We start from the raw sequence: 26,600 nt of genomic DNA, 5'->3' as shown, positions 1-26,600 counted from the left end.
CTTCGGCCAGTAAATCCATTAAAAGCCGAGACGAAATGGGCAAATCTGGCGGAGACCCAAAATCCTGTGTACCTGATTCACAGAGAGCCTTCCCCAGCAGCACTTCAGTGGACATGTCAATCAGATCCCCTTGACTGGAAGCACTGCCCGCTGGAGGCTTCTCTTCCGATTCCCGCATGGCCCGCACATCCCAAGTCCGAGGCCGTTCTGGACGGAACCGGGGTCTGTTTCTGTCCCGCCAGCATCACGGCAGGGCAAGCAGTTTCTGCACTCTATGTCCCTGCCCCCAGGGCAGCCCGCGCAGGGGCTGGGAGCTCCGGGGGGGTCTGGATGGGGGTAGAAGGGCAGCGCCATTCCGCTGAGACAAAGGGGGAGCATGTTCGCAGCCACTGGCGTCTTGTGGCCAGCCTGTTCTCCCTCTTTCTTCAGCATCTCTGCTAGCTGGTCATTTTGACGGGGGTAGAGTGGGCAAAATAAAATCATTTGTAGAGTTATACTTGCTCTTTTTGAACCCATCTGCTGTGGACTGTGGGGTCAGTCTGGGTGTGGGGTTTCTCCGTGCTGTCCCCGCCGATTGAAAGCAAAGAATCCAGGCAGAGAGCCGCGTCTAGCTCTGTAGTGTAAAATTCCTGTCCCCTTAACGCATCCCAGACCAATCACCATGTCCGGTGCAAACGAATGGTTTTCTCGTCTCCAAATATAATTTCTTTCCACAAAGCCTTCCCAACCTTGAGCCACAAAGGACAGGCCATGTCTGTCTCCCACACTTCTGGAACCCCATTTTCAGCGGCCCAGTTCATTAACACCCTGGTCAGGTGTTGCTTTCTTGTGACCGCTTGATCACACCAGGGATCCTCGAAGAAGGCTCGCAAAAGTTCGTCTTTCAGCATTGGGGGGTCCATTTCCATCCCAAAACCAAGCAACGCCACACGGTGGGCGGGTGGAGGGAACGGGTGCCTGTGTACCTTTGCGGTGCATGTAGTACGTGTCGGTGGTCACCAGATGTCGCTGTTGGACCGTTAGCGAAGTGAAGAGGTGCGTCCTTTCAGAGTGCTAAAAGAACTAACTTTATTAAATAATTAACAGATTTATATACACATCAGAAGGCTATTCGGATTGGGCCAACAATCATCAGCCCCTCGGGATTGATTGGCCCAGGCATTTGACCGCCTGTATCCAAAAGGCTGTTTCAATAACATGAAACTTTATCTTTATTTATAAAGCATAGAAGAAGAAGAGAGAAATTCCCACGGGAAAGGTTTCTGTGCTGCCAGAAATCATTACATCAGCACCCGTATCAATCAAACCTTGGAGCCGAATACGGTGTGGACGAGCTTTCAGCAGGATGAGGGTACATGTAATCTGTGGCCTCTGACTAGAAATGTCTGCAGCCCAGCAGACCTGCAGAAGTCCTGGCAATCCAGTGCTGCTACCTCGCAAACTTGTTGTTCTGCCCTGGGGACACAAGACTCAAAAGGCACTAGTTGAGCAATGTGAGTCTTTTCAGGGATTGTGACAGGGGGTTTTGACGTGGAAACCATAGTGTGAATCTGGCCTGTAAAGTCAGCATCAATAACTTCTGAGTGAACAAAAATCCCTAGGTGGGTAAAATCAGGTCTTCCTACAAGCAGCACACTGAGTCTCTGTCTTAGGGGTCCAAGTTCATGCAAGGGAGCCCTATGGATACTACCAGATTCTAGGACGACTGTTCTTGCGGTGTAGATGTCCACCCGGGCTGGTGCTTGGGCGCCGTCTTTAAGCTGGCTGGGTAGGCCTGTGCCGGTGCCCTGTTTTGGGGGAAAGTTTGCGTTGGAGGGCAACTCCCCCTTTTTGCACTCCTCCTCACGTTTCCCAACAGAGGTCGACCATCAACATGGTACTTAGACCTGCAGTATTCTGGACAGTGATCTGGCCTACCACACCTCCGGCACTGGGGAATCCCGGTCACCATATTTTCCTTCTGCTTTGATTTAGCTAATTTCCGTTTGTTCCCAGCCTTGGGCTGCTTTTGTCCACAGTCAGGGGGTACCTGACCAGGCGGCACAAGTGCAGCCAAGGCAGACCTCTTTTGGTTCCCTGGTCCCACCTTAGAGCAAGCTTCTACCATTTCTGTGAGTGTAGGGTCCCCTGGTGGGGCATCTGTGATCTATCTACACTCATTGTTGGCATTGTCTCTTTCCAACTATTTGCACAAAATCTGTCTCAATAAATCATCTTTCACCTGCTTTTCCAGGGCTGCCACTACCTTTTCTACAAAAGACAGGAAAAGCTCAGACTTCCCCTGAGATATTTTTGAATACCATGTTTTTAGGGTGGCCATGTCTATGGTTTTTGTGATGGCTCCCATACTGATCTTTTGGGCCTGCTCCAGGACCCGAGGATCCCAAGTAGCCTGGAGGTTGGGGCTAGAAAAAAACTTAGTTCCCAAAAGGGCATCCACCCCAACCGCATATCTAGGGTGGTCAGAAGGCAAGTGCATATTCTGTAATGCATGTTTTTCAGCCAGTTTTCTCCAGTTATTCTCAAAAACTGCGCATTGTACAGGCTGAAACAGAACTTGACCCAAGTGCCTAATATCGAATGGAGCAAGCAGGTCAGTATTCATCACTCTAATAATTTGCATAACTTCAGATGATCCAAGACCATACTGTGCTAATTTGGCCTATAGGTCCTGAACCACCTTCCATGCAATAGCATCATGCCTGTGTTCCTGACCCGAATTCAGGGGTTCTTGAACACAGGACATGCTTGGGCATCATCTTGTGGGGTGTTAGTATCACCTTGATCTGCTGGTACACCTCCTAGAGGCGCTGTAGCAGCCACCCGATTCTTTTTAGAGTCCCCTGTCTGTTCTGGCATCCCCATTCTTTCCAAAAGACTCCCATCTCCCACCTCTAGAGCGCCCAACTTTACTGATTCCCAGAAACATTTGGGATTCCTTGGGCGAACCATCACCGTACAGTCTGAGAATGTCCAAGGGTGGTTCTGTAGCAGGCGCTTCTTTCGCCACCCTGCCTCCGCAGCTTTTCGCCCTGGAGCAAGCACGTCATCTAATTCACTGTCTGAGTCATCAGACTGGGGTTTCTCTGTGAGCCCTATCACGAATGACGGAGTTTGGCCGGGTATAGATGTGCCGAGAGGTGGCACTGTGGCGGAGCTGGGAGTGGAGTGCAGAGAAGGCAGCGACACAGGTAAAGCGTTGGGAGGCCCTGCTGGCTGCACTGGCACGTTATCAGTTAAAGCCATCTGCTGCGCCGGCATAGAAGCAGCCAGATCGGTGTGCCGCGCTGGGGTCACCTCTGCCACTGGAACTGTCCCTGGGACCGGCGTATCCTGCCTGGAATCCGTCTGAGTCCCTGCTGTCACTTCCGCTTTCACCATGGGGATGAGCCCCAGCCGTCTTCCGGGTTGCCAGAGTGGGCACTTCTGGCCCATGCTGCCGCGGATCGGGAGTCTCTCGTGAACATGTCATAGCTAAGTGCTTACAGATTCCAGTAAGCTGGCACAAGATATCCATTAAAAGTCGGTCTGAGAGGGGGGGTGGTGCCTGCGGGAACCCAGGCATTTGCGCAGCTGACACACGGGGGGTGCCTACCGGAGCGACTGAGGCTGACGTCTGTGGAAAGCTGGCCGGGACATGTGCAGCCGATGTGTGGCGGGACTCGGGCCGTGCAGGGTTCGGTCACGTGGTGTGCCCCAGCGCTGGCAGCCCCTCCCCCGTGGTCTGAACTGGCAGACCTGGGGTCCGCCCCTGCCAGGGCTGCACTGGAGGGGGTCGGTGGTTACCAGATGTCGCTGTTGTACCTGGAACAAAGTGATCGGAGCACACACCAGCTCGCTCAAAGCAACAGAAGAAAATTTATTGTGATTAACATGCTTTATACATACAGGCGAGAACAATATTGCGATTGGTCAGCGGTCACCCACCCCCGGGGTGATTGGCAGAGGTGCTACAACAGCCAATTCCAAACATACTCTGTTCTCACAGTCTTCATGTATGTTTCTCATACTTCACATGATGAAAGGAAAGTTTCCCAAGAGAGGCCCTGTGCAGCCACAGCAAGCCATACTGCTTTTTCTTCCTTACTCCTCACTAAAACATCATTGATGTATTGATAGATTTGCACCCCTTTTGGCATTTTAATTTGTTGAAGAAGTTCTGCTAATGCATTGTGAGCAATTGTAGGTGAATGTTTGTATCCCTGGGGCAGGTGATTAAATGTGTATTGTGTTCCTTCCCAAGTGAATGCAAATTTGGGTTTCTCTTCCTCTCGACTTGGTACCATAAAAAGCATGTTTTTTAAATCTAGCACAGCTATCCACTTGTGAGCAGAAGCCTGCAGTGTGGAAGTGAGGTTTGCAATATTGGGAACAGCTGCTACTAGGGGTCCCATATTAGAATTCAGTCTTCGACAATCAACTTAATCTCCAGCTTCCTTTCAGTTTTTTTACTGGCCAGACAGGGGAGTTGAAGCAGAATGTGTTCTAAATATGATATTTCTCTGTTCTAAGTTTTTATTTACCACATTAATTCCTTTTTTGACTGCAGGAGCTATAGGATATTGTTTGGTATTAGTTACAGTAGAAACAGGCAGTATTGGAGCCATTTTTAGGAGATTTATTTTTCTATTTTTCCCAAAATGGTTACTGCATGAGGTTTCTGCAGACCCAAAAGACCAAATGGTACCATTTTGTGATTGCCACATTTTTCCTTGAAGGATATCCTATCCTAAAATGCTCTTTTCATGATCAGCGATAGCAAAAATGTGAGCTGTCATTTTTATTTCTCTGGGTAACTACAAACAAACTTTTGCTAGGTGAGCTGTAGTGCTGTCTCTATTAAAACCAGTTAAATGTATCTTTTTTTCTTTTTAAAACTGAAGATTAATTTCGCAGCACCTGCCAAAGTGATTAAAGAGATTTGAGCTCCTGCCTCAATGAGAAATTTCAATGGTTGCCTTTTTGGCCCTACGGACAAATATAGATGCGGGCTAATCTCATCGGGTGTGTCTAAGTGTTGGCCTAGGTGCCCTCACTTTCCAGCGCTTATCAGTTTCCCTGAGTTGCAAATGGACTGGGTGTGGGGGCAGTCCCTGTTTCTTGTGTGGAGTTTGAACTGCTAGCCTGTTGTTCCTTAGCCTTTTCTTCGAATCGGATTAAGTCTGCTATTGTACTCTTAGGTTGCCCTCTCAGAGCACACTTAGGAATTCCTAGAGTGAGGGCTTTCCTCCACAGCTCATTCCTTTTTTCTCTGCTGGAGTCAGCTCAGATAGAATTTTTCCTTTTCTTGGGGGAGTTATTTTTAACCACTCTCACCCACCGTTCAGGAAGTTTTCATGTCTCTGTCCTAGACCCATTTTCTTGTGTATCCTAGCCTATTTTTTTTGTGTGTGTTGCTATTTTGTCTGAGAGATCCGCCCATGTCAGGATGTGTCTCTGTGGTGCCTGTGGATTTTGCATTAGTGTCCTGTTGTATGTTACATTGAGGTGCAGATTGACTCCACAATTCAGATAGTTATGAAGTAGGTATGCGTTAATTCCAGCTGGGGTTCATGGGGGTAGCCCCTCCAAAGACATGCACACCGTCAGCAGCACTTCACTTGGTTTATATTAGGTTACAGGGTACATATGCATAAAGTTACACAATGCCCCTATACATATTCATTACCTATCCCCGCTTCGTATTATAATGAGTTCAAAGTTCATTTAAATATGCTCGCGCAAGCACAGTGTCTCAGATTAATTGTGGGCGAGGGTCCCGAATGATTAATGAGGGATGAAATTAGTAGTCTTCCTCACGATGAACTGTTCACCCTGTTCCCTTGCGCATGCTCCCTTGGTTCTTGGTCCAAGCCCAAGCCTTAGAACTAACTTGTACCAGTTCTGGGGTCTGAGGGCAGGATGTTCGGTCACACTCAGTAGTTTTTCTCAATTATTTGGCTCTCTTCTCTCTATCCTCGCCGATACTAGGTAGGCACAAAATCATTAAACGAATGATGCATTGACTTCAGGAAGCAAATCATAGTAAATCATTATCCAATCTCTAGCCTTCTAAATCAGTTCAAAAATTATTATTATCCAGCTTCTAGTTCTCTTAAATTAATAAATTCTAGCTCACCCTAAATCAGTCCCCCGTTTTCTATAAAATTAGTAAATTCTTTTACTAGTAAATTGTTGTAATGTGTGTCCTTTCCCTGATCCCTCCGCCTTGACCCTTCCGGACTGGCTGATGTGAGCCAGGACCGCCTCCTAACACCACGAATAAAAGCCCAGCGGGACCTGGAACTGGGTCTCTTGGATTCTAGGCTCTATGGAGCTAAAATCCCCCCCAGCTCTCCTCTCCCCTCCCCCACTCCCCAGTTCCCTCCCTTATTATCCCAATAAACCACATAGAACCTAGAATGGAAGAGCTACCTTTCTAAACCTGCGACGCTTCCACAAAGACCCAGTCTGACCAGTCCCACCGCTCGTGGCCAAGGAGAAACCATCCTGCGTGTTCCGGTTCTGGGGCAGCCCTCCCCCCCGCAGCAGGGGAGAGCTGCCTTTAGGTTCTGTACTGCTGCAGTAAATGGATTCTTCTTCTAGCAAGCTTCTGCAATAAGTATCTCTCAATGCCTTTCCATCTACATTCGATAAAGTGGTTAAAATGGATAGCCTCTTTAACATCCTATAATTCCAAATAAGTAACAGAACAGATAACACAAGACTAATACCTACCAAAATTAGTAAATTATGGGGTGACATAATGTATTATGGATACCAGTTGCAGTGGGTGACCATCCAAAAAGCATACCCCACCTGTGCTGATCCACATCTTGTCTTGCTCTTTGTAAGACTGCTTATTTCCTCTGCATCATGGTGAATGGTTATTAAAGTTTTCTTTCCACTTTTTTTAATTCCTTTTAGGATGTTAATTAAGTCTTGATGCTCTACCAATTGTCTTACTAACGTAAGGTTCATACCAATAGGTGTTGATGATAATTCATGATACATTGTGTAATTGGACTTTATCAATTGATGAGATACAACTGGTGCCAAATACAAAAAGTCACACCCAATGATCTTCACAAAATTACAAATACAAAAATTAAAAGGATTCTTAACATCCAAAGTAACATTGTCATTATCTATTTCTATGAAAACACACATTGTTTTTAAGCAAACACAACCTTGACCAATATATACAAGTACTGTTTTCTGACTAGTATCCGGGTGAACTTCAAAGTGGCAAATGCTTTGCTCAACATCTAAGCATATATCTTTGGCATTAATTGTGTTACTCTCACAGATAAACCCTTGTTGTTCTCGTGTAATGCATGATTCTAAATTTACAGTTTGCCATTTCTTGTCAACCATCCGGGCCCATGCTCTGTGTTCAGAAGGGTAAAGCACTGCTCCATCATGGTTTAATCCTAAAGGAACAATGGGGTGTATTACATAAATTGTGGCATTACGTATAGTAAGCACAAAGGCTGTAGCTGTGTTAGTAATTGGGTTATAGGTGAAGTTTACTAAAGTCCACCAAGATTGGAGCTTCTTTTCCAGTTCGGTAGCATTATCCCAAACAGCTTTTCGTACTTCAATAGGGAAAACACCTTCATTTCCTTCCCTTATAATTAAAGAAGCTGCTGATTGCATCCATAATTGTGCTTGTATGCAACTAAGAGCAAGGGACACATTATTTTGAACTGCTCCAAGTGCATCTAATATTAATTTATGATCCTGATTGTTAGCCTTTGCAAGATCTGGAAGTACCTTTGAAATTTGCCACTGACCATTTCCTAACACTAGTAAAGAAGATTGTAAAGGTTGTTTTAGTCTTGTTAGGTCACTGGTTGTGGTGGCCAATTTATTCATTAGTATCTCTGAATCAATCTCATTTAAAACACCCAATCCCGTTCCTAACACACCAGTTAAATCTCTTCGTGTTCTGCTCCTGAAGAGTTCTTGCCTCTGTAACCATGTTGTCCAGCCTTCAAAAGATGTCTTTAAAAGAGAGGAGCAAGCTGGTTGAATTTCAGAAACATTAATTTGCGTCAGTAATTCTACACGCTTAAGAGACCATTCTGGGTTGAACAACAATTGCTGTTGGCCTGTGTTTCTTATCACATATGGGCCAACTTCATAAATTTTTGGTTGAAGTGTTAGTTTAGGATGAATAGGAGTGTTAATTTGGGAGAACTCTTGTTTTGGTCTGGCTACAACATTCATTTTAATTTTCTGAATTAAACCTAATAGTGTTGGTTGAGTAGGTTTAGATGTCCACTGGCACACTACATAAAAAGGATGAACCATAGTAAGATTAAACCAGCAGTCACTTTGCTCTTCCTTGCAAGACTTGGTAATTTCGACATCAATGTCACTTGGGTCACCAGAAGTCTTGTTACTAGTGAATTTCTGGCGACAACACAAGGAAAACACATCTTGTTTGACACAATTCCAATCCTCACCAAGACATAGTTCTTTTGAAATGCCAGAGTGAATTTTAGATGCCAGATTGCAATCCAAAAAATGGCCAAGAACTCTAATAGAAGAGGCTTTTTCATATTGAAACCCAGGTTCTATTTTCCTGCATCCCACCTGGATTTTTTTATTAATGATACCAGGTAAGGTCATGATCCACTCATCTCGATTCCAAGCCCATTCAGATGTGTGGTTGTGGCAACACAGACTCTTTCCCATGGGAATTTTCTCTTCTTCTTCCTGTGTTTTTATAAATAAAGACAAAGTTTTGATGTTATTGAAACGGTCTCTGGAAAGATAGGCGGTTCAAACCTGGCCAATCGGCCTAGGGGGAGGTTTTGAATTGGCCCAATCTGGACGATCTGTGAAAGTCTATATAAGTTCTAAAATTTAAATAATAAATTCAGAACTGTGCCAACCTGAGACTTTGTCTGGTTCCTTCACTCCGCTAGCGGTTCAACAGCAACACCTAGTAACAGGGCAGATATAGAGAAGAAAGCCAAATAATTGAGAAAAACTACTGAGTGTGACCGAACATCGTGCTCTCGGACCCCAGAACTGGTACAAGTTAGTTCTAAGGCTTGGACTTGGACCAAGAACCAAGGGAGCATGCGCAAGGGAATAGAATGAAGAGTTCATCCTGAGGAAGACTACTAACTTCATTTTCGGGACCCTCTCCCACAATTAATCTTTGACACTGTGCTTGCGCGAGCATATTTAAATGAACTTTGAACTCATTATAATACAAAGCGGGGCTAGGTAATGAATATGTTTAGGCGCTTTGTGTAACTTTATGCATATGTAACCGGTAACCTAATATAAACATAGTGAAGTGCTGCTGACGATGTGCATGCCTTTGGAGGGGCTACCCCCGTGCACCCCAGCTGGAATAAACACTGTCCTAGGTTGCAATATAGATGAATTTAAGTATTCTATTACCACCAGCTGTGGGCCATTAGCTGCTATCACCTGCTAATGACCCACTCAGGATGACAGGCAATGGGCCATCCATTAGCTGTTATCAGCTACTTATGACCCGGCCCAGATGACAGACAATGGGCCATCAGGGACCCACCATGTGACTCATGGACTTATCCCATTGTGGGATGCTCTGCCCAGGAGGGAGGAGCCAGGTGTTCCCACCTGGATATAACCTGGCCTTGGAACTGCCTGAGCTAGCCCTGTCTACTGGGTTCCCAGAGGACAAGAGCTACCACTGGACCTTCAGCTGGAGACCAGACCTTCACAGGATCACCGCTTGAACTGAACTACTTCAGTTGGACTGCTACCACCACCCTAACAGGGTGTCAGGTTGTATCTGACTTTGTCAGTGCTTTTCCTTGTATTATTTCACTTATTTTTACTTTCATTCTTGACTTGTGATCTCCCACTGGTTTGTTTTCAAACCAATAGATATTTTGGCGCCCAACGTGGGGCACGACCTGGGGAAAGTCAGAAATATAATTGTTATTACAGAAATCCTATCACCATGATGCTCAGCCTGCCTATGTGGGTACTGTATCTTGCCCTCTATATTTTCCCTCAAATGGGAAACTATCTGCCCGTCGTATTGCTCCTGTTGCGACCAGGGAATGGCATGAGAATTGCTCTATTGGTTTATTATGCCTGTTGCGTGGTAACCTGTGAGGCGATGAATGCCATTCGTTATATATACTCGACTTTGTCTGTCTGGCCTAACCTGAGCTGCTGCGTCTGGGACCTCCTCAGCAATCGCACCCACCCTCTGGGGCTAGGAGGAGAGAGCGGTTTCTTCCAGCATTTCAGGCCAGGCACAGCCGTCTTTGACAATATTGAGTCCTCTCTGGATGCTAAGGATGGCATAATCTTCCTGTGAGTTCTGTTTTCTTTTTTCTCTGTGACCAGCACTGTGTACATCATGCTGAGAAACAGAACAATACTTGGTGTTGTACAGCGTCTTCTTGAAGAGGAGGAGAAAAGAAACAAGTCAGCAGGCACCACATCCACGCAAACTGCCACCAAGAGGAAAGGAACCAAACGAGCAGTCAATGTCTCAACACAGACCATTGCCGAATCAGAACAGCCAAAGCCAGTAGCGGTTGCCCCCGTCCAGAAAAAGAAATCAAAGAGCAAATCAGTCCACATAGCGACTGATGAGGATGCGGCAGGACCATCTCACCAAGCAGAAGAGACAGAGACGGAGATCATCACTTGCTCTCTATCCCTGGGGGAGCTGCATGACCTACAGAGGGAATTCACCCGGCAGGCAAACGAGTCCATCTTGACCTGGTTGCTCCGCACCTGGGACGCCGCAGCTAACAACTCCATTCTGGACGGAAGTGAGGCTAGGCAGCTGGGATCCCTGTCTCAGGATGTGGTCATTGACCAGGGGATTGGGAGAACCCAGGAAACTCTCAGCCTCTGGCGGCAATTGCTGACAAGTGTACGGGACAGATGCCTTTGTAAAGAAGACCTCCAGATGCACCAAAGAAAGTGGAACACGATAGAACAAGGTATCCGATGCCTGAGGGAATTGGCCATGCTAGAGATCATTTTCTCGGAAAACGAGAGATTCCCTAAGAGCCCAGATAATGTCCAGTACACTTCACAAATGTGGCTAAGATTCACGTGGCTCAGACCAGAGATATACTCTCGTTACCTGGCAACGCTGCAGTGGAGGGAAGGCGAAGACAAGGTGGGTGTGTTAGCAAACAAACTGAGAATTTACGAGGACACTGTCACCGCTCCACTACGTACCCAGGTCTCATCGGTAGAAACAAACCTGGCCGCGCAAGTCCGGAGCTTAATTGAAGAGAGCCACCAGAAACTAAAGAAAGAGCTCAAAGAAGGATTTTTTCATGCCACACCGAAACCAACCAGAGTCTCTGCCATCAGGAGCAGACGTACTCCAGCCAGGGAAAAAAGACAAACTCCGCGACGGGACCTCTGGTTTTTCCTACAGGAGCATGGGGAAGACATGAGAAAGTGGGATAGGAAACCCACCTCCTCCTTAGCAGCCCGGGTATGCGAATTGAAAAGAGAAACATCCACTTCAGAAGGCTCATCTAGGTACAACACTGCCCCAGTCTCTTGTGGACAGAACCCCAGACGGCATGGGAATGACAATATGACTGATCCTCTTGAAGGGACCTCAGGAACACATTTACAGGAGAGCATCGTGCACCAAAACCAGGATTAGAGGAGCCCTGCCTCTAGCCAGGTAGAGGAAAGGGATAACCGGATCTATTGCACTGTGTGGATCCGATGGCCTGGCACGTCTGACCCACAAAGATGCACGGCTTTGGTTGATACCGGCGCTCAGTGCACCCTGATGCCCTCCAGGTATGTGGGGACTGAATCCATTACTATTTCTGGGGTGACAGGAGGATCCCAGCAGCTGACTGTACTGGAAGCTGAAGTGAGTTTAACTGGGAACGAATGGCAGAAACACCCCATTGTGACTGGTCCAGATGCCCCATGCATCCTTGGCATAGACTATCTCAGGAGTGGATATTTCAAAGACCCAAAGGGACATCGCTGGGCTTTTGGGATAGCAGCCGTAGAGACAGAAGACATAAAAGACAACTGAATACCCTGCCTGGTCTCTCAGACGACCCGTCTGCTGTAGGACTACTGAGAATTGAAGAACAGCGGGTACCAATTGCTACAGCAACAGTGCAGCGCCGGCAATACTGCACCTACAGAGACTCTGTGGTCCCCATCCATAAGATGATTCGGGAACTGGAGAGCCAAGGGGTGGTCAGCAAGGCCCACTCACCCTTTAACAGCCCTATATGGCCGGTGCGTAAGTCCAGTGAAGAATGGAGACTGACAGTGGATTACCGTGGCCTGAATGAAGTCACACCACCCCTGAGTGCTGCTGTACCGGACATGTTGGAACTTCAGTATGAGCTGGAATCCAAGGCAGCAAAGTGGTATGCGACCATCGACATTGCCAATGCCTTTTTCTCCATTCCTCTGGCAGCAGAGTGCAGGCCTCAGTTTGCTTTCACCTGGAGGGGCGTGCAGTACACGTGGAACCGACTGCCCCAGGGGTGGAAGCACAGTCCCACCATCTGCCATGGACTGATCCAGGCTGCACTGGAAAAGGGTGAGGCTCCAGAACATTTGCAGTATATTGATGACATCATTGTGTGGGGGGACACTGCAATGGAAGTATTTGGAAAAGTAGAGAAAATCATCAGAATTCTCCTGGAAGCCGGTTTTGCCATCAAGAAGAGCAAAGTCAAAGGACCCGCCCGAGAGATCCAGTTCCTGGGAGTAAAGTGGCAAGACGGACGGCATCAGATTCCTTCTGAGGTCATCAACAAGATCACCGCAATGTCTCCACCAACCAACAAGAAAGAGACGCAAGCTTTCCTAGGCGCCATAGGCTTTTGGAGAATGCACATCCCTGAGTACAGCCAGATTGTGAGTCCTCTCTACCTCATAACCCGCAAGAAGAACGATTTCCACTGGGGCCCTGAACAACAGCAAGCTTTCACCCAGATCAAACAGGAGATCGCTCATGCGGTAGCACTCAGCCCAGTCAGGACAGGACCAGAAGTAAAGAATGTGCTTTACTCTGCAGCTGGGAGCCATGGTCTGTCCTGGAGCCTTTGGCAGAAGGTGCCTGGCGAGACCCGAGGCCGACCACTGGGATTCTGTAGTCAAAGTTACAGAGGGTCTGAAGTCAACTACACTCCCACCGAGAAAGAAATCTTGGCAGCTTACGAAGGAGTCCAAGCTGCCTCAGAGGTGATCGGCACAGAAGCACAACTTCTCCTTGCACCCCGACTGCCAGTGCTGGGGTGGATGTTCAAGGGAAGGGTTCCCTCTACCCACCATGCCACTGATGCCATGTGGAGCAAATGGATTGCCCTCATCACACAGCACGCCCGTATTGGAAACCCGAATCGCCCTGGGATTCTGGAAATTATAACAAACTGGCCTGAAGGTGAGACTTTTGCATTACCTTTAGAAGAAGGGGAGGAGCAAGTAACATGTGCCGAGGAAGCACCGCCATATAACGAGCTGCCGGAGAGTGAAAGATTTTATGCCCTCTTCACTGATGGTTCCTGCCAAATTGTAGGCGCAAATTGGAAATGGAAAGCTGCGGTATGGAGCCCCACACGATGAGTTGCACAGGCTACCAAGGGACAAGGTGGATCAAGTCAGGCCATGGAGCTTAAAGCCGTCTAGCTGGCTTCGGATATTGCCGAACGAGAGAAATGGCCAAGGCTCTATCTCTACACCGACTCCTGGATGGTAGCCAACGCGCTATGGGGATGGTTAGATCGCTGGAGAAAGGCCAACTGGCAGTGCAGAGGAAAACCCATCTGGGCCGCTGAGATTTGGCAGGACATCACCGCCCGGGCAGAAAAGCTGACTGTGAAAGTTCGACACGTGGATGCACATGTACCTAAGAGTCGGGCTAAGGAAGAGCATCGTAACAACGAGCAAGTGGACCGAGCTGCCAAGGTGAAAGTGTCACAGGTGGATCTGGACTGGCAGCACAAAGGAGAATTATTTCTAGCTCGTTGGGTCCATGATGCCTCTGGTCATCAAGGGAGGGATGCAACGTACAGATGGGCTCGTGACCGAGGGGTGGACTTGACCATGGACAACATCTCACAGGTCATCCACAGCTGTGAGACTTGGGCTGCAATCAAACAGGCCAAGCGGGTGAATCCTCTGTGGTATGGTGGACGATGGTAAAAGTACAGGTATGGGGAAGTATGGCAAGTTGACTACATCACCCTTCCCCAAACCCACCAAGGAAAGCGCTACGTGTTGACCATGGTGGAAGCAACCACGGGATGGTTAGAGACCTACCCTATGCCTCATGCTACTGCCCGGAACACCATCTTGGATCTGGAAAAGCAAGTCCTGTGGAGACATGGTACCCCTGAGAGAATCGAGTCTGACAATGGAACCCATTTCAAGAATGGCCTCATAAGCACCTGGGCTAGAGAACACGGAATTGAATGGATATACCATATCCCCTATCATGCGCCAGCTGCCGGGAAAGTTGAACGGTGCAACGGACTACTTAAGACAACTTTGAAGGCACTTGGCGGGGGAACCTTCAAAAATTGGGAACTGAACTTAGCAAAGGCCACCTGGATGGTTAATACAAGGGGTTCTATCAATCGAGCCAGTCCTGCCCAGTCCAAACCTTTGCACATAGTGGATGGAGATAAGGTCCCTGTGGTACACATAAGAGGTTTTTTAGGAAAGACTGTTTGGATTAGTCCCACCTCAGGCAAAGGCAAGCCCATCCGTGGGGTTGTTTTTGCCCAAGGACCTGGTTATACTTGGTGGGTGATGCAGGCAGATGGGGAAACCCGTTGTGTACCACAAGGAGACCTTAAGTGAAAACTCTGTAGATGGTAATAGAATAAGGGGTGGATAATGTCCTAGGTTGCAATATAGATGAATTTAAGTATTCTATTACCACCAGCTGTGGGCCATTAGCTGTTATCAGCTACTAATGACCCACCCCGGACGACAGAAAATGGGCCATCAGGGACCCACCGTGTGACTCATGGATTTATCTAATCCCATTGTGGGATGTTCTGCCCAGGAGGGAGGAGCCAGGTGTTCCCACCTGGATATAACCTGGCCCTGGAACTGCCTGAGCTAGCCCTGTCTACTGGGTTCCCAGAGGACAAGAGCTACCACTGGACCTTCAGCTGGAGACCAGACCTTCACAGGATCACCGCTTGAACTGAACTACTTCAGTTGGACTGCTACCACCACCCTAACAGGGTGTCAGTTTGTATCTGACTTTGTCAGTGCTTTTCCTTGTATTATTTCACTTATTTTTACTTTCATTCTTGACTTGTGATCTCCCACTGGTTTGTTTTCAAACCAATACAACACATGCCTACTTCATAACTATTTGAGTTGTGGAGTCAATCCGTGCCTCACGCTTTCCTGGCAAGTTTATAACGATGAAGCCCAGACTATTTTATTACGGCAGCTTGTTTTTGCAAATGCAAATGATGAGTGTAGGAAAGCATTGCGCGCTGTTCACAATCTGCATACTTGTGATATGGCAGACATGGTCAGGGCATGTCAAAATGTGCGTTCTGCCGCTTGCCTCACTGCGGCTTTAGACATGCACCTCCGGGTTCCAGGGGTGGAAGCGGGAGGTTGCTTTAAATGCGGTTCATGTGGTCACTTTAAAAGAGATTGTCCACAGCAAGGGGGGAGGAGACAAAACAGCCTACTAGGGATTGTCCCCGATGCGGAAAAGGGAAACATGGGGCTACTGAGTGTTGCCGGCAAGGGGCGGGTCCACATGCCCCACAGAATCAAAAAAGGCAGCCCCTGATATTCCACGCCCACGGCAGATGGTGACTGCTGGTACCACTCGACCCCTTGCCAGCGGCGCAGGACATGGAAGAGACGGCTCTGGCTGTGATGTCATCAGGGCGCGCCATGGTGGAGGTGCTGGGCTGCCCACTGAGCGCGGCAGCCAAGCTGTACAACGTCTGTAGCATTACTACATGGACATACATGTTACAATTTGTCTTGACTATTGTCAGAAGATACTAACTTTCAAACGGCACTTACAGACTTTTCTAAGTAATTGCTTATATACAAAACGCTGCTGCAGCATGACCCCCGTCGACGGATTTATGGATGCTTCCGGTAAAACCAGCAAAACTGCAGTATTGTAGTATATAGGACTGCCCAGATTATAATATTTTGTTTGCAGCTCATGACCAGTTTATTTTGTGTTAAAGTTTTGTGTAAAGATACCTAAGTTCTTTCTATAGTTGCTAGTACCACCTTGATGCATATGCATGTTTTACCACTAAATTAGAGTCTTTTGTGTTATTCAGATTATGAGGGTGAAATACAGATTAAGCTGTAGACCCCCATGCCACCTTGCTTTGTACCTGCAAGTCAGCATTTAGCACAGCTTATCCCATTTTCAAATAAAACTCCTGGTGGTGAGGGTACAATTTGGAACCACCATAAAGAGAAATTCGGCCTAACACACCTGTATTATGCATCCTGGACTTCCACCACCTGCGATGATTCCCCTCAATTAGCCTCTAGTAGTTATAGATCTGAAAGACTGCTTTTTTGTTTACCATACCTTTGCACCCTGAAGTTTCAAACTTTTACTGATTTATTTCAGTGTTTTATAAGAATCCTTTAAAAATTTTAGCATAATTATCTCTAAAAAAGGCGGGGGGTGGCTGCAGATCCTCCAAAGATGCAGAAAAGTGTGAACAGGGGACGCCCTAATCACATTTTAATTTGATAATACAAAAACCGCTACTACCGTAAATCTCCATTCGTTTAGAGAGCTCCCTTACCCCCTTTTTTATTTACAAAGTTAAATACACTTATTCTCATTTTTTAATGGCAACCACACACACCAGAGACAAGGCCCGTGATGTCACTTGGCGCTGGGTAACCTGCTTTAGCATTTTAGGTCTCCCAAACACTATTAAAACTGACAATAGTCAGCTTAAAAACAAAAGAAGGGGGAGTTGGGGGGCCCGCATGACAGATTGGCAAAGGCCTTGTGCCGAGAAACGGAGGCTTGACAATCCAATATGAATTTACCACAAGCTTCAGTTTATTCATTTTCAGCATACAATTTATAGTGTAGTTAACTAACTCATGCATATTCTGTAATCATACAATACTATTGGTTATATACTTCCACGCCCTAAGTTTGGCTACTTGCCTTAACATGTATCTATGTTTACCTATAATGCCTGATTTCTGCATATTTGTTGCCAATTAACGCATTCTCGACGGCTCCTACGATCTCCATGTTGAAGGAAAGTCATGGTGACCTTAGATCGCTGATTGGACGCAGGTCTCTAATTAATAGTTGGCTGAATATGGCTATTGTTAAGAAGTGGCTTGTTAAGTAGTAATCTATCTACACCTGCGTGTCCCTTCTCTAGAAGCCAGCTTTCCACAATTCCCCTGTTTTCTTTACGCGTTTGTGCAAGCCAAAGCTGATTCACTGTCTGTGATAATGATTTTTTCAAACATTGCAAAGCACAAGGTAGAATAACAGCTATGCCAACAAGGACAAGTAAAATCACTAATCCTACTTGCAAGATATAGCGAAGCCATCCTGTTATACCCCAGTCACCCCATGGAATTCCGAATAGGCCATCAAAAACCCGAGACGGTTTATTCCATAGGCCTACTTCATCATTGCAGTTTGCATCCAAAGTAAGACTGCGTCTCTTTCTGGACCGCATTAAATTGGCTGCAGTGGTTTTATTCATGGCAAGTAAAGTGAGTTTGCCCAAATAACATGGTCCCCCATAAGCACCTTTCAGAACTCCCTGCCATGCACAGTCTCCACAAATGAGAAATACACCTGATGGAAGGGCAAGGGCACTTTTATTGGCCCAAATTTGTATATAACCACTGCCCCGGCCATAACTTCCATGTGGACCACATTGGGCAGAGATGTTAGCATATTCTGCCGTATGGGGAGTCAACCAGGTGCTGTTAGGAATCACTATGGGGCTACCAAAAGTTATGCAGCCTGTTTCATTGCCACTTGCATTAAGAGCTCGGCTCTCCAAGAGATCCAACTCCTGAGGATCTCATGGCAATGAGGTATTAAGACTCGAAGAGAGCAGTACAATGGCTAACATTGGCAGCTCGTGAGCAGTTGTTAGTTGAAAACCGTGCAAAGCTAGTATTATCAAAGCCTGGGATACCAAGTAAGCATGTGCGAAAAGGGTTAGTGGCTGATGCGATGCAAGCGCAAGGCAAAAAGCACTAGTACGTGTCTGATTTGTCCAGGTGACCCACAAATTTTTCCTGGGCTCAATTGAATGGAGAGGATTATTGGCGTTTGCATCGGTAGCATCTGCCAGAACAACCCCTAACATGCACAGTATGTACAGGAGCAAAACGCCTTTTAGTGCGTTCCCATTCATGTGCTTTGATAACCCAATACTTTGGGATCCTTTCCAAAGCCCGATCGGTGCACACTGCTCTCAAAATTTGAGACCCAGAGTTTGATGTTGCCCAATTTACTGCATCTTGGGCCTCCCAACGTAACCAGGCTATAACTTTTTGCTCTTCAGATTCAAATAATTGCAAACCTTGCCAATCAGGCAGCCCTATAAATGCGGCTAAAGCTTGTTGCAGCCTGTTATGTGCAAAGTCAATTCGAGTTATGCGTGTATTAATGCAAGCCAAACAACAAGTATTATACACTTCTTGATGGACCCACCACCGTTTCTTACAAATACCGCACTTAATAAGTAACCATGCCTGACACCACAGCTTAGCACAATTTCTACAAGGGTATCTATTCAGGTAAGGGGGTACAGAGCCTAATCTATTTATAATATCTCTTAATTCTAATAAAGTCTGCCAACGCTCGACTGGAACCCCAGCTCGCCGCAAGATAGGATCAAGAGCACAATGTAGAAGCCGAATCAGTCGTGGTGTTTCATCGATCGGCGGTATCGGGGGCACCTGTAGCCGTGCCAGGTTGATCAAGTGCAGGCTTCACCCAGCGGCTAGGAACCCAAAGGGGGCTTGTGGAGGAAGATACACAAAAATAACCTCTGCCAGAATATATGACCTCTACTGGACCCTCCCAGATGTCTGTTTTGGGGTCCTTATATAGGACCTTCATGCGTGGTACCGGTGGCTGTGCCACTCCCTTGTGATGAATTAAGATAGGTGGTAAATCCTGATCTCCGAATATACACAGATGATTTAGTACAAACAGGGTTTTAGAAAGCCTTTCTCTACTATCTGAGACCTCCTTGTGTTTTGCCAGGTAACCCTTTATTGTTGCATTTGCTCGTTCTACCATTGCCTGCCCCGTTGGGGAGTGAGGAATTCCTGTAGTATGTTTTATGTCCCAAAGTTGCATGTATTTTTTCACCAAGGCACTACAATAAGCTGGTCCATTGTCTGTTTTGATAGCTTTGGGTTTGCCCAATACAGCAAAGCAACTAGTAAGGTGCCTTATAACATCCCGGCCTCTTTCACCGGGCTGTAGTGTTGCCCATATCATGTGGCTGTATGTGTCAATGCAAACATGGACATATTTTAATCTACCAAATTCAGGGAAATGTGTTACATCCATCTGCCATAACTCATTAGCTTGTAACCCTTGGGGTTCACTCCCATACCCAAACCAACACCCTGGTTATGAAAACTACAAATAGGGCAGGCCCGCACTATGGCCCTGGCTTCTGCCAGTGGAATTCCAAAACCCTTATGGAGACCCCTTGCATTTTGATGAAAGTTCATGTGTGCGTGGCGGGCCCTCTCAAAGGAAGATACTGGAGCTTCCGCCACCGCTACCAATCGGTCCGCTCTGGCATTGCCTTCTCCAAGGCCCTCTGACCACTGATGACTTCTTATATGCAACACGGCATATGGGTCAGTCCTTTGGCCAATGGTGCGTTTAAGCACCATCAATAGTTCCGCAAGTCGGCGTTTTTACACATCCTTAACCATTGCTTCCTCAATTCTGTTAGCAATGTCTGCGACATAGAGAGAATCTGTGACGATGTTAACAGGTTGGTCTATCCAGTTGGTAAAGACCCAGACCACTGCTGATAGTTCCAAGGTTTGTAAAGAGTCCTCCGATGTTGCAGGAATAATTTTGTGTCACCATTGCTTCTCCTCCATCCACGTCGCAGCAGCTTTACGGGAGCGTTTGCCAGCATCTGTATAAACAGTCACTGCTCCTGAAAGCGGAGAGGATGGCCGCAATGGCTTTATTAGCCATCGGTGATTAGACATCCATGCCAGCGTAGAAGGCTGGAGAGGTCGGATACTGATGAGGGTTCCCTCTTCCAGCAACGCTGCCTGAAGATCCATAGAATTTTGTAAGTACCAGTTCAGGTCATCCAGCTTCAGTGGTACTTGTATTTCCCCTGGCGATGTTCCTTGGATCTCCCTTATCCTTTGGCGGCCACGTTTGATAAGATTTGCCATTGTAATTATGTTTTCCTGCATCATTTTTCGTGGTTGAAGGGGTGGTGCTAACCATTCCAGCACCAAAACATTGTAATCCTCATTTGTGGTGGGGGTATTTTCCCCCGTTTTCTTTTTATGCTGAGTGATGGCACCCAAAAGGTATTGAGGGCTAGTTAGCACAGTGATATTTAGTGGCACATCAAGTAGACGAGGCGATGTATGATTTTGTACAACACGTTCTGAGATAGTCTGGATCGCCGCCTGCTGTGCTGTAGAGAGGGTGACTTTTGTAGCTGGCTCAGTGCCTTTCAGTAGAGGCCGCAGAACATTCAACAGTTCATTAGGAATACCATTGTAAGTCACCCATCAGTTTCTGAGCATCATGTAGGGTTTGGATGTTTGTGTGAATTTGCAGTTTTTGAGGACGAACCTGATGGTCTGTTATTGTCCATCCCAAATATCGCCATGGTGATGTGTTCTGTACCTTTTCAGGGGCGATTGTAAGGCCCTGAGCACGCAAGTGATTAGTCAGGGTATGTAACTGATCTGCGGTAAAAGGTGCGCTCTGTGCCAGTAATATATCATCCATGTAGTGATAGATGATTACTTCTGGCCAGGCCGTCCGGAGAGGCCTGAGAGCAGCATTCACATAGAGTTGACAAAGTGTCGGTGAGTTCCGCATTCCCTGTGGTAATACAGTCCATTCAAAACGCTGTGCAGGTGCCTCATGGTTAATTGAGGGCAGCGTAAAAGCAAAACGCTGCATGTCATCTGGATGTAGTCCAATGGTGAAAAAACAGTCCTTTAAGTCCACAACAAGTAGAAACCATTCATCTGGTAGCATGCTGGGATTGGGGAGCCCTGGTTGTAAGGCTCCCATTTGGGCCAAAACATCACGGCCTACTAAAGCATTTACTCCTGGGGGAAGTGGTAACAACTGTACCACACAGTCCACAACTTTGTCATCGATGGTAATTTTTAAACGTGGTGACCGACGAGCCATGGTGATACCTCCTACACCAGAAACAGTAGCTCCAGATGCATATGCTGGCCAGTGAGCAGGCCATTTGTTTTCATCCAGTACCATGACATCAGCTCCAGTATCCAAAAGTGCTGATAATTGTATCCGTTGGCCAGAATATTCCAAAGATATCCGTTTTTGTGGACGTTGCTTCAAATCCACTGTTAGCATAACCGCAGGGCCTGTGGAGCCAAAACCTCCTGTTCCTCGATGAGGCCGATCAGATGGACTTTGAGCAACTGTGGTATAGGGATCACTTGAGCAATTTTAGATCCAGCAGGAATATGAATAGGTGGATGAAATGTCCGAGCCATAATGTCAATTGTACCCTGAAAATCAGCATCGATTAATCCAGTTAAAATGTCCAGTCCTTTCATGGTTGCAGATGAACGCCCGATCAAAAGTGCACCAACAGGTTGTCCTCTGATTACAATTGGTCCTGTAATTCCAGTAGGTATCTGCTTGGGGGAGGTATCCACCAAGGTAACGTCTACTGCGGTTGCCAGGTCCATCGCAAGGCTTCCGACGGTGGAAGGTTGCCAGGTAACTGGCTGCAAGGAGGCTGGGATGGTTGATTGCAAGGCGGTTGAATTTGGACGGGTACTACCATTTGTGTCATAGTCCCTTTCGCGCTCCGATTCCCGTTTCCCTGGGATCTCCGACAAGCTGCAGAGCTGTGTGACGCAGACTGGCACTGAGAACATCACACTGCTCCAGCAGTGCAGTTTCGCCGTAAGTGCCCTGGCTGTCCACAGCGAAAACAATGGAGCTTTGTTTTTTGAGATGCTGGAAGTAGCCTTGGCTGCCGGAGGGGTGTGAGTGCGGCTAGGACTTGATTTTGAGAGGATTCTGCCTGCGCTTTTAATCCCTCCCCCAGCTCCTTGATAGCACTGATTAACCTAGCTTGACTGCCTATAAGGAACTGTGAAGCTTTCTCTAAAAGGTCCTCTATGGACCAATTCTCTGGCATGATCATGATAAGATTTCTGACTGTCCCATTTCCATTTTGCAATACACACTGCTTTAACATAGTCCCTTGCATGCATTCTGCCATTCCTGCTGTTTTCACCGCTGCAGCAACCTTATCTACAAAAGATCCCAGCAGCTCATCCCGCCCCTGCTTGATGACATATATGACGGGACGCCTCCGGGGGCTTTTATTTTATCCAGAGCATTCCGAGCTAAATCCATAGACTCTCTAATCTTGTTTGGTCCCAACAGTGCCTGATCCTCACTTCTTAGATAAGGACCTAACCCCATCAATTCATTTAGAGTGACTCCATGCAGCGGGTCACCTTGCTGGCGATTTAGACCCACCGACTCCTGGCAAAATGCCTGCCAATGAGCATTGAACAGCAATTGTTGATGTTGAGTAAGTATCAATTTAATAATGCTTTTAATATCACAGGGGAGCAGAAGTCCTGACCCCCAGATATAATCTAACATTTGTCTAGTAGGCTCTCCCTGAATTCCGAATTCACTCACGGTAGCTTGCAACTGAAATAAGATTTTCCAGTTTAGGGTTAAAATAGAAGCAGTGAGCCCTCCCTGCTCTCCTGGGCTGTAAATCACTGGGAACACCCCCAACATCTCAGTCGCAGCTTCCACGTCACCCTCCTGATCCGCTTGTGAGGTAAATAGCCTCCAATAAATTTCATGCTGACATGCAGCCCCCAAACCGGCACCACCGGGACTGGCCAGACCCCCGGTAGGCGGAAGTTCGGGGCTCCCCAAACTGGGTGACTGAAAAACTGCCCTGTGAGATACTGGGTCAGAAGACTCGATCGGAGCGGAAGGCTTCACCGCATCCTCAGAGGGCTCAGCAAATGGATTAGTAGGGGGAATATGTACTGTGTTTGTTAATGGGGGGAGCGGCCATGATCGCTCATTACCTTGCCCTGAAGTAGACGGGGGAGGTGGACTCAGCCGCTCAGAAGAAGCCCTAGCCGCCCTCTGTTCTGCCTGATACTGATACAGAGCCTTACTAGCTATCTTCCACACTTTGCCTAGTTTTTTCCCAGCCTTATCATCTTCAAGAATAGCATCCCACAACTTATCTCCTACTCTCTGCAATTCATCACGATCAAAAATGCTGTTAGGGTCAATAAAACAACCTTTAGCCAACCCCCATGCTGTCAACGCCACTAAATCACTCTTTATATCCTTACCCTTAATCCCCCGCTTTTCTAAAAAGCAATAAAACACATCAAAAGTGGCTTGTCTCTTTGCGCACTCACTTTTTTCACCCTCCGAGATCTTCGGGCCACTTTTCCTCTCTGGTGCGAGATTTTCACCTCACAAGTCCGGCAGTGTCCAGATCCTGCCCTGATAATGGTCGTCCTGTGCGTGCGCCCCCACTGCTTTGACCCTCCGGGGTGTTTCGGAGCCAGGTGCCTGGATTCTCGGCCGTGGCCACGCTGTTCCCCAACAGGTCCAGCCAGATGGGGAGCAGGACCCTTGTTCGTATCACGTCGGGGGTCACCATTTGCCGAGAAACGGAGGCTTGACAATCCAATATGAATTTACCACAAGCTTCAGTTTATTCATTTTCAGCATACAATTTATAGTGTAGTTAACTAACTCATGCATATTCTGTAATCATACAATACTATTGGTTATATACTTCCACGCCCTAAGTTTGGCTACTTGCCTTAACATGTATCTATGTTTACCTATAATGCCTGATTTCTGCATATTTGTTGCCAATTAACGCATTCTTGACGGCTCCTACGATCTCCATGTTGAAGGAAAGTCATGGTGACCTTAGATCGCTGATTGGACGCAGGTCTCTAATTAATAGTTGGCTGAATATGGCTATTGTTAAGAAGTGGCTTGTTAAGTAGTAATCTATCTACACCTGCGTGTCCCTTCTCTAGAAGCCAGCTTTCCACAGCCTTGTGTGTTCTTAATTTTTTAAATCGAGCTGAGGCTGGCCAAACAGCATGTGAGAGACAATATTCTTTTGATACAAAAGCTCATCCCAGACCTCCGGTGAACAGGGCAATGGGAAGGACCTCTAGATCTACTAACATGGGGCAGAGGTTATGCTTGTGTCTCCACAGGTCACCAGGTGAAATGGGTTCCTTCGTGGTGTGTGTGACCGTTTGTTGCCCCATCCTGATTAGTACCATGTGCATATTGTTCATGTTAATGTTTTTGAAAAGTTATCACTTTATTATTTGTTCAGCTCTTTTCTAAATGGCCTTTGCTTCAGAGTATGGTTTGTGTTTTCATTGAATAAACAAAGAAGGGGGAGATGTGGGAGATAACTGTTTGGTCTGCCCAGACACCTCCTGCAAGAGGCAGTGATTGGTCAGCAAGATGCATGGACTCTGTATGGTGATTTGATGGGAAGGCACGTGATTGGCAGGCGTGCAGCCAATCCATGCCTACCCTGCCCAAGTAGAGGGTATAAAAAGGCTTGTTCTCTTGCTAATAAATAGATCTCTGCAGACCATCACAAGGGGATCTCGTGCCCTCATGATGATATCAGCCAGCCCTTTGGGTGTTCTCAGATTAATCCCATTAGGCCCCGTAGACTTATAGGGATCCAGCTGGAGCAGCAGATCCCACACAAGTTCAAGGTCGACTGAGAGTTTATCATTCTCACAGCCATGGTCCTCCAGCTCAAGGCACTGGGACCCCCTTAGCCTGTCATCAGTGTTGAAGACAGAGGAAAGAAAGCATTAAACATATCTGCCATGTCTGTGTCCCTGTTTGTGAGGTGACCATCCTCATCTCGTAATGGGCAAATGTTATTTCTGCACTGCCTCTTGCTATTGACATATTTTTAAAACTCTTTTTATTGTCCCCCAGAGTACTCCAGTTGAGCTTTGGCCACACAAATTTTCTCCTTACAGTGGTAAGCAGCATCTTTGTACTTCTCCCATCACCTGACCTTGTTTCCACTGGCCATACACCTTCCTTTTTTGCCTTAGCTCCAAAGAAGATCCCTGCCTAGACAAGATTGCCTTCTGCCTCTCCTGCTTGACTTCCAATGTTTGGGAATTGCCTGTTCCTGTGCCCTTAGGAGGTGGTACTTAAAATGGGACCAGCACTGATGGACCTCAGCACCTTCAAAAGACTTTTTCCAAGGGACTTTACTCTTTAGTTCCCTGAGCAGTCTGAAGTCTGCTCTCCTCATGTCCAGGGTTGAGGTTTTGCTGGCACTTTTCCTCCTGTCACCAGAGATTTTAAACTCGATTGCTTCGGGGTCACTGTGGCCAAGGCAGCCGCCAATCGCCACTTCACTCACAAGACCCTATCTGTTAACAAACAATAGATCAAGGAGGGCGTTTTTACTAGTCAACTCCCTTAGTACCTGTACCATGAAGTTCTCATCCTGGTGTTTTAGGAATCTTCTGGACCTGTTTGTACCTTCTGTGTGGTGTTCCCAGTTAACATCCAGGAAGTTGAAGTCCCCCATAAGGAAAAGGGCAGTTGATTTAGAGGTGTCCCTTAGTTCCTTGATGAATAATTCATTGGGGTCATGGTCCTGGCTCAGTGGTCTACAGTACACTCCCATGATGACATCCCCATTATTTGTTTGTTTGTCCCTTAATCCTTACCCAGAAGCTCTCAACCCTGCCATTGCCAACTGTGAGCTCCATATGTTTGTCTTGAGGATGGTTTTTTTATCTCATACCTTTTTTGGGTTTTTTTGTTTTGTGTCTGGGGTGGTCGCTGCCCCCCCCCCCACCTGGCTCCGGGAGTATCACAATGGGCGAGAGCCAGCCCCAGGTTTCCTGCAAGAGTTGGGGGGGGGGGGTGGGGGCGAGGAGCAGCTCCTTCCTTCCAGTGGGGGATCAGCTCCATGTCCACGCCGCTCAAAGTCTCTGACCAGAGATACAGTTGCCGTTTGTCCTTTGCCTGTTTTTTTTCCCTTTCCTTTTGGCACTGTGACTAGAGCTTCCTGGCTTGCTTCTCTGCTGCTTGGGAGCCCAGAGCCAGGGCATGCCACGCCGGGACCCAGGAAAAATCCGTTCCCCACCAGGGGCCACCCCCCCGATGCCTAAAATTGCTGGAAAAAAATTTGAGACGCAGACACGTAGTATAGGAAAAGGGGTATTACCTTGGTTTAATAGGATTCCAGGTGCACCATGATGAAAAGAGCCTTCAGGTACAACCAGTGTATAATTTTATGGACCTCACTAATTAGCATACCTATCTAAAATTTCCCAATAAGAAA

General features: G+C 47.1%; 1 pseudogene; it reads right to left on the bottom strand.

Annotated features, from left to right (window-relative positions):
* Positions 1-22,115: 22,115 nt before the first annotated feature.
* On the bottom strand, positions 22,116-23,002 carry LOC146425521 (endogenous retrovirus group K member 9 Gag polyprotein-like; annotated as a pseudogene).
* Between the last annotated feature and the right edge of the window lie 3,598 nt (positions 23,003-26,600).

The sequence above is a fragment of the Lichenostomus cassidix genome, chromosome W (assembly GCF_008360975.1).
Source record: "Lichenostomus cassidix isolate B80296 chromosome W, HeHo_3.0, whole genome shotgun sequence".
In the NCBI taxonomy this organism is placed as follows: Eukaryota; Metazoa; Chordata; class Aves; order Passeriformes; family Meliphagidae; genus Lichenostomus; species Lichenostomus cassidix.
The sequence above is the reverse complement of the archived record's forward strand: the minus strand, read 5'-3'. Positions and strand labels throughout refer to the sequence as shown.